The following is a 9,456-nucleotide window of genomic DNA, read 5'->3' on the forward strand; positions in this document are numbered from 1 at the left end:
ATATATACACGACAGCCTTGGTATGACGCAGTGTGCGCCTGTAGCAGGAGCGTCTTTGGCCTTAGTGCACTCGATAGATGCATGCCCTACTTTAAGCACGTGTACTGCAATCTGCAGTACCTCTTGGTATGCCCGAAAGCCTGGCAGCGGTAGCACTGCACCAGGTCATTGAATTTTCTGGGCTCCTTGGTAGAGACCACAGCGTGGCAGAGCCTGTTGATCTCGAACACCTTTTTATTGTTACTTGAAGGCTCCAAGTTTACAAAGAACATAGCCATAGGGTTCTTTGTGGTTCTTGAGATGGCGTTCTTGATGTCTCGAACAGTGTGTCCGAGCCCCTTCAGTTCTTCAGTGATGAAGTCAACTGGCGTTGTTGAATGTAGCCCCTTAATTACCACGCGAAAAGCTCGGTTTTCCTTGAGCTGGAAAGTCCTGAAGGCCATGTTGTGGTTGTCCATGTGGTTGACAATTTTCCGATATGTCGAGCTGTCTTTCGGCATAATTCTAACGCTACCGCCTCTGGTAGCCTTGTAAGCGAAGCTACCTGGCTCGGTTACTTCTCCAAGGTCAGCTAACATGTCTGCGATGCTGTGCACCCCAGGTATTATGATTGGAGGGGGCTTGGGTACTGTGGCCTCCACTGGTATAGCTGGTTCCTTGGTAACAACGTCCTCTTCGATAGGCAGTGCAGCGTATCGGTTGGTGTTTGACAGCAGCTCCTCAGCATCGCTGACCTCATTGACTTTGGCCAGCTTAGCTGTCTTTTTCTTTTGGGGCACGGTGAACTGTCGTACCTCACCTGGTTCCTCGTATTCATTGTCAGATTCGCTGGGGCTGGAGCTGGAGCTGGAGCTGGAGCTGCCAGTGGCCGACGTCTTCTTCTTTATGTGTTTTAGTACCTTGGGTACTTTGGGGTTTACAGTCGTAGCTAGGTTAGGTGGCTCCTTGCGCTTGCCTGCATTCTTCTTAGGCACCAGCGTTTGCCAACTATTTTTCTTAGAAGTGGGCAGAGCCATATTATCCACTTCCATATCGTTTTTGCCCATGGTAACTGCGTGCAGTAGCACGTGTATTTAGGATTTTGCCTTTTCTGTATGAGTGTGTGTGTAATTGTCAGGCACAGAAGGGGGGAGCAAAGAGCGCCACCTGCTGGCGCTTTATGGGACTGATTAACGCCCTCTGGCGGAGAAATTTTTTACTATAGGGGTAAAGGCGCCACCTATTTCGAAACTGGTTGTGGTTATCGGATTCAATTTAGCCAGTACACACACCACTGGAACAGCTGTTCCACCAGCTGAGTAGGCGACGACTGGTGACACCAGTCAGCTGATTTGCTATACACGTGCACTTTTGCAAATAAGTTAAGTACCATCTGCAGCCAAAGGACACGTTGCATGAACTTGCGTTCGTGTATCACACGCATTTCAGGACTTGGGCCAACTTTCTGTACGTTTTTAAAGATTCCAGGATTACTTTTTCACAGCGAAAATCACTCAGAGAATAAACACTTTATTCGTAGGCACGTCAGCACTCGACGAGAGTTAGGAAGTGACTGTGGCAGTGGTTGCTGACCTCTCGTTTTGTTCAAAACTTATGATTCATATGATTTTGACAATGATATAAGGAAATTAAATATAAAACATATGAAAAGGAATATTTATTGTATGTATATAGGAAAAAACATTTAGAAATACTCCTATATTCTCTTAGTGTTATAGAGAAAACCGATATAAGTGAACAAAACTACTATAGGTAGGCAGTGGTTGCCGACCTCTCGTATTGTTCAAAACTTATGATTCATATGATTTTGACAATAATATAAGGAAATTAAATATAAAGCATATGAAAATGAGCACTTATCATATGAATAATGGAAAAAATAATTCAATTATATATGAATAAAGGAAAAATTAATGTATTATTCTCTTAATATATAAGAGAATAGGACGTGTTGGGTGGCAAACAGAATTGAAAATACCCGCCTTGAGGACAGCGGGTTCAAAAACTACTATAGGTAGAGGCAGTGGTTGCCGACCTCATGCATTATTCGAAATATATATTTCGGATCATGATGATTTAAATTTGGTTACTTATAAATAAAGTATATTATTATCCGTACAAAGTTTCTCAGTTCTTATGAACATGGGACTTGGCTCCGCGGTTAATAGGAATATACGACTTTAAATAATATCGTTGAAACTACAGCCAAGTCTCTATTATAAATAGAATAACAAATCGTTTCCATATATTACCGTTAATTTTTGGAGGCAGGCAAATTTATTGGTATTTCTTTACTATCGTTACCGCGGTATAATATATATATTCATATTTATTAAATGTTGGAACAATTACAAAATGTTTAATATAGTAATCATATGCGCTCGGTTTTACGTTATGTATTACCAGAGAGTTATATGGATAAAGATAAATTTTAAATTTATCATCAAATTGCAAATGATTTAACTCAATATTTATATTGGTTAAACAAAAATTTTACATTTGTAGATACAATAATTATGTATGTTGGAAAAAAAATGATATTTTACAATTATAGAAATTTATATTATATGAACTTGTTAATAATGGTGAAACAAGTATACAAAAATAAGGGAATATACGATTACGAATGCTATATAAAAATGGCCGTAATCGAATTAAAAGAGATTTAAAATTTTACCCAAAAGCAAAATATTGAAGTATTTTTTTTCAAAATGATAAAATTAATGGAATTATATAAAATGGAAATCTATAATATTTATATTGCTTACTCCAATTCGAAAAATATGAATGGAATATGAAGAAAGAAACATTATTCTGGTTGATCCTGCCAGTAGTTATATGCTTGTCTCAAAGATTAAGCCATGAAACCGCAAAAGGCTCATTATATCAGCTATGGTTCCTTAGATCGTTAACAGTTACTTGGGTAACTGTGGTAATTCTAGAGCTAATACATGCAATTAAAACATGAACCTTATGGGACATGTGCTTTTATTAGGCTAAAACCAAGCGATCGCAAGATCGTTATATTGGTTGAACTCTAGATAACATGCAGATCGTATGGTCTTGTACCGACGACAGATCTTTCAAATGTCTGCCCTATCTACTTTTGATAGTAGTATCTAGGACTACCATGGTTGCAACGGGTAACGGAGAATCAGGGTTCGTTTCCGGAGAGGGAGCCTGAGAAACGGCTACCACATCCAAGGAAGGCAGCAGGCGCGTAAATTACCCACTCCCAGCTCGGGGAGGTAGTGACAAAAAATAACAAAACAGGACTCATATCCGAGGCCCTGTAATTGGAATGAGTACATTTTAAATCCTTTAACAAGGACCAATTGGAGGGCAAGTCTGGTGCCAGCAGCCGCGGTAATTCCAGCTCCAATAGCGTATATTAAAGTTTTTGCGGTTAAAACGTTCGTAGTTGAACTTGTGCTTCATACGGGTAGTACAACTTACAATTGTGGTTAGTACCTTTATGTATGTAAGCGTATTACCGGTGGAGTTCTTTTATGTGATTAAATACATGTATTTTTTCATATGTTCCTCCTATTTAAAAACCTGCATTAGTGATCTTAAACGAGTATTATTGTGGGCCGGTACTATTACTTTGAACAAATTAGAGTGAAATAAGACCTCTGTTCTGCTTTCATTGGTTTTCAGATCAAGAGGTAATGATTAATAGAAGCAGTTTGGGGGCATTAGTATTACGACGCGAGAGGTGAAATTCTTGGACCGTCGTAAGACTAACTTAAGCGAAAGCATTTTAGTTAGTTAGAGGTTCGAAGGCGATTAGATACCGCGAAAGCATTTGCCCAAGATGTTTTCATTAATCAAGAACGAAAGTTAGAGGTTCGAAGGCGATTAGATACCGCCCTAGTTCTAACCATAAACGATGCCAGCTAGAAATTGGGTGTAGCTACTATCATGGCTCTCTCAGTCGCTCAGTCTCAGGCCTACAACAGAGCCTGTAAGCAGCTCAAACAGATGCTTCATGACACAAGAAGCAAGGCGCTCGAGCAGTACCTAGTAGAACTGGAGCCTGGCAATGCTGAGCACAACATCTGGAACTCCACCAAATACCTGAAAAGGCCTGTGCGGAGGGTGCCACAATTAAAACAGCTGCAGGTGTATGGTGCCGGTCAAGCCAAGAGAAAGCGAATGCGTTTGCCGACCATCTGGAAACCAGTTTCCAGCCATTCACCCTATGTGATGACGAAGACGTTGAAGAGACGAAGCAGTTCGATGACGCAGCCTGCCCGATGGCCCTGCCTATCGCAGAGATAGGTAGTCAGGAGATTCTGGATGAGATCTCGTGCTTGAAGCTCACCAAATCTCCTGGCCTTGACAAAATCGACGCAGCTGCCCTCAAGCTACTCCCAGCGAATTGCATAGAGTTCCTGAAGGCTCTGATGAACCAATGCTTAAGACTGGGACACTTTCCTTCTCAGTGGAAGTGCGCTGAGGTTATCCTCATTCACAAGCCGTGCAAGCCAGAAGCCGAGCTAGGCTCATACAGGCCCATCAGTCTACTCGCCATCCTGTCAAAAATCCTCAAGAAGCTGTTCCTCAAGAGGGTTCCGGGTTGTCTCCAGGGTCTTGGATGCGGATCCACATCAACGACACCAACATACAGTCCAATGCGAAGGCCAAGTACCTGGGACTAACCCTGGACAAGCGTCTCTCATGGAAGGGCCACATAGGGGAAAAAGTAAAACTCATGCGGCCCAAATGCCGCTCCATGACCTGTCTTCTGGGCAGACGAAGCACGCTACACACTAGACCCTAGCTACTGCTCTACAAAGTCATCATAAAGCCGGCTGCCTCCCCTACAAACATTAAAAAATCTACAGAGAGCAGAATGCCGCATTCTAAGATTTATCCTCAACTGCCCTTACTACGTGAGGAACACAACAATCAAAAGGGACCTCAAAATGCAAAGTGTGAAAAGCTAGCAGGAGGCACCTGGAGAAGCTGGAGAACTACCAGAACCAACTTGCAATCAACCTCCTTGACAACAGCCTACAGCGCAGAAGACTCCGAAGAAACCACCCAATTGACCTACCTTTCCGGATTCCCTAAAGGATTCCTATGATAACCCTAGCTAACAAATATGAGATTGCCTAAGGAATCTACATAACCGCCAACGTACCACAAAATTTAATTGATTGCCCTTCTGGGCAGATGTAAATAGGGATACTGTAAACCTAGAAAAAAAAAAAAAGAAATCAATTTAGTGACGCATATGATATTGTCCCTATCATATTATAGAAAGAAAGAAATTAAGAAATCAAGCCAAGTTGCCAAGACGCATATGAGAATGTCCCTAACTTATTATAGAAATAAAAAACTTAAAGAAATCAAGTCAAGTTGCCAAGACGCATATGATATTGACCCTAACATCTAATAGAAGTAAAGAAATTAAAGAAATCAAGTCAAGTTGCCAAGACATATATGATATTGTCCCTATTATGTTATAAAACTAAAGAACTTAAAGAAATCAAGTCAAGTTGCCAAGACGCATATGATATTGTCCCTATCATATTAAAGAAATAAATAACTTAAAGAAATCAAGTCAAGTTGCCCAGAGGCATAAGATATTGTCCCTATCATATTATAGAACTAAAGAACTTAAAGAAATCAAGTCAAGTTGCTCAGACGCATACGATATTATCCCTATCATAGTATAGAACTAAAGAACTTCAAGACATCAAGTCAAGTTGCAAAGACGCATATGATATTGTCCCTATCATATTATAGAAATAAATAACTTAAAGAAATCATATGATATTGTCCCTATCATATTATAGAAATAAATAACTTAAAGAAATCAAGTCAAGTTGCCAAGACGCATATGATATTGTCCCTAACATCTAATAGAAATAAAGAACTTAAAGAAATCAAGTCAAGTTGCTAAGACATATTACATATGATATTGTCCCTATCATGTTATAAAACTAAAGAACTTAATGAAATCAAGTCAACTTTCCAAATGCATTGTCAATGGTGAACTTTGTGTGTATATGGACCATAATATACACGCGTTGCGCGTTGTTCTTCTTAGTTATGAGAATACGTTGGGTAATGCAACAACCGAAAATATACAATGTTGTACCTGGTACCCATCAGGTTAATGTTTTATATAAATTGCAGTAAGTATCGCCCAAACATAGTTAAATATAAACCGTAAATAACCAGATTATATGATACATAATGCTTATATGAAACTAAGACATTTCGCAGCATTTATTTTAGGTATAAAAATACATTTATTGATGGAATTGATATATGCCAGTAAAATGGTGTATTTTTAATTTCTTTCAATAAAAACAAAATTGACATTATATAAACATTAATTATAAAACTCTAAGCGGTGGATCACTCGGCTCGTGGGTCGATGAAGAACGCAGCAAACTGTGCGTCATCGTGTGAACTGCAGGACACATGAACATCGACATTTTGAACGCATATCGCAGTCCATGCTGTTAAGTACTTTAATTCATTTTATAGTGCTGCTTGGACTACATATGGTTGAGGGTAAGACTATGCTAATTAAGTTGTTTATAAATTTTATAAGCATATGGTATATTATAATAATATATAATATTATAATATTATCCAATAATATTATTGGTTAAAATAATAATTTTTTTATTCATAATATTAAAAAATATATATGAAAAACATTATCTCACATTTGGATGTGAAAAACGAATAGAAATATTTTCTTTTTCGATCAAGTAATACTGAGAAATGTCTAGCATAAAAAATGGAATTATTTATCATCTAGAATTGTCTCTTATTAATGATTCGGAAATAGAAAAAACCTGAGTATGTTATTATTCTTCGTTGGTTCGTTTAATGGAAAACACTTTGCTACAAGAAATAATTTAATAAAATGTTTTTATTATTATGTATAAAGAATTAATGGCAAGAAAAAGTTATATACAACCTCAACTCATATGGGATTACCCCCTGAATTTAAGCCTATTAATTAGGGGAGGAAAATAAACTAACAAGAAAAGAAAACAGTTCAGCACTAAGTCACTTTGTCTATATGGCAAATGTGAGATGCAGTGTATGGAGCGTCAATATTCTAGTATGAGAAATTAACATTTAGGTCTTTCTTAAATGAGGCCATTTACCCATAGAGGGTGCCAGGCCCGTATAACCATAATGATTACTAGATGATGTTTCCAAAGAGTCGTGTTGATTGATAGTGCAGCACTAAGTGGGTGGTAAACTCCATATAAAACTAAATTTAACCATGAGACCGATAGTAAACAAGTACCGTGAGGGAAAGTTGAAAAGAACTCTGAATAGAGAATTAAATAGTACGTGAAACTGCTTAGAGGTTAAGCCCGATGAACCTGAATATCCGTTATGGAAAATGCATCATTACAATTGTAATATTTAAATAATATTATGAGGATAGTGTGAATTTTTTCCATATAAGGATATTGTAATCTATTAGCATATACCAAATTTATCATAAAATATAACTTATAGTTTATTCCAATTAAATTGCTAGCATTTAAACACAGAATAAATGTTATTAATTCGATAAAGTGCTGATAGATTAATATGATTACGGTGCGTTAATTTTTCGGAATTATATAATATGTGTTTATTATATGATATTTATTGTATGATTAACAATACGAAAGATTCAGGATACCTTCGGGACCCGTTTTGAAACACGGACCAAGGAGTCTAACATATGTGCAAGTTATTGGGATATAAACCTATTAGAGTAATTAACTTGACTAATAATGAGATTAGTTTTTTAACTATTTATAGCTAATTAACACAATCCCGGGGCGTTCTATATAGTTATGTATAATGTATATTTATATTATTTATGCCTCTAACTGGAACGTACCTTGAGCATATATGCTGTGAACCGAAAGATGGTGAGCTATACTTGATCAGGTTGGTGTCAGGGGAAACCCTGATGGAAGACCGAAACAGTTCTGACGTGCAAATCGATTGTCAGAATTGAGTATAGGGGCGAAAGACCAATCGAACCATCTAGTAGGTGGTTCCTTCCGAAGTTTCCCTCAGGATAGCTGGTGCATTTTAATAATATATAAAATAATCTTATCTGGTAAAGCGAATGATTAGAGGCCTTACGGTCGAAACGATCTTAACCTATTCTAAAACTTTAAATGGGTAAGAACCTTAACTTTCTTGATATGAAGTTCAATGTTATGATCTAATATGCCCAGTGGGCCACTTTTGGTAAGCAGAACTGGCGCTGTGGGATGAACCAAACGTAATGTTACGGTGCCAAAATTAACAACTCATGCAGATACCATGAAAGGCGTTGGTTGCTTAAAACAGCAGGACGGTGATCATAGAAGTCGAAATCCGCTAAGGAGTGTGTAACAACTCACCTTCCGAAGCAACTAGCCCATAAAATGATGTCGCTTATGTTTTATACCTATACGTTACCCCTAAAGTAGATGATTTATATTACTTGGGATATACATTTTGAAACTTTAGTGAGTAGGAAGGTACAATGGTATGCGTAAAAGTGTTTGGCGTAAGCCTGCATGGAGCTGCCATTGGTACAGATCTTGGTGGTAGTAGCAAATAATCGAATGAGACCTTGGAGGACTGAAGTGGAGAAGGGTTTCGTGTGAACAGTGGTTGATCACGAGTTAGTCGGTCCTAAGTTCAAGGCGAAAGCCGAAACTTTTCAAGTAAAACAAAAATGCCAAATTATATAAATAACACACTTGAAAAATTTTGAACGAAAGGGAATACGGTTCCAATTCCGTAACCTGTTGAGTATCCGTTTGTTATTAAATATGGGCTATAAAGAAGTCGTCGAGAGATATCGGCAGAGTTTTCTTTTCTGTTTTATAGCCGAACTACCATGGAAGTCTTTCGCAGAGAGATATGGTAGATGGGCTAGAAGAGCATGACATATACTGTTGTGTCCATATTTTCTCCTGTGACCTTGAAAATTTATGGTGGGGACACGCAAACTTCTCAACAGGCCGTGCCAGTTTTTTTAACAACTCTCGTCCAGTGCTGACGTGCCTACGATAAAAGTGTTTATTTTCTGAGTGATTTTCGCTGTAAAAAAGTTAACCTGGAATCTTTAAAAACGTACAGACAGTCCTGGAGTGCGTGTGATACACGAACGCAAGTTCATGCAACGTGTCCTTTGGCTGCAGATGGTATTTAACATCAGCTGACTGGTGTCACCAGTCGTCGCCTACTAAGGTGGTGGAACAGCTGTTCCAGTGGTGTGTACTGGCTAAACTGAATCCGATAACCACAACCAGTTTCGACCTAGGTGGCGCCTTTACCCGTATAGTTAAAAATTTCTCCTCCAGAGGGCGTCAATCAGTCCCATAAAGCGCCAGCAGGTGTCGATTTTTGCTCCCCCCTTCTGCGCCTGACAATTACACACACTCATATAGAAATGGCAAAAATCTTAAAAACACG

General features: G+C 38.4%; 1 non-coding gene across 1 annotated transcript; it reads left to right on the plus strand.

Moving 5' to 3' along the window:
- The first annotated feature begins 6,359 nt into the window (after nucleotides 1-6,359).
- Nucleotides 6,360-6,538, plus strand: LOC113564701. Its single transcript, XR_003408248.1, has one exon. It is a non-coding gene; the product is annotated as a 5.8S ribosomal RNA (ribosomal RNA).
- Nucleotides 6,539-9,456: the final 2,918 nt, after the last annotated feature.

The sequence above is a fragment of the Drosophila erecta genome, unplaced genomic scaffold (assembly GCF_003286155.1).
Source record: "Drosophila erecta strain 14021-0224.00,06,07 unplaced genomic scaffold, DereRS2 tig00000329-arrow-arrow-pilon, whole genome shotgun sequence".
Taxonomy (NCBI): domain Eukaryota; kingdom Metazoa; phylum Arthropoda; class Insecta; order Diptera; family Drosophilidae; genus Drosophila; species Drosophila erecta.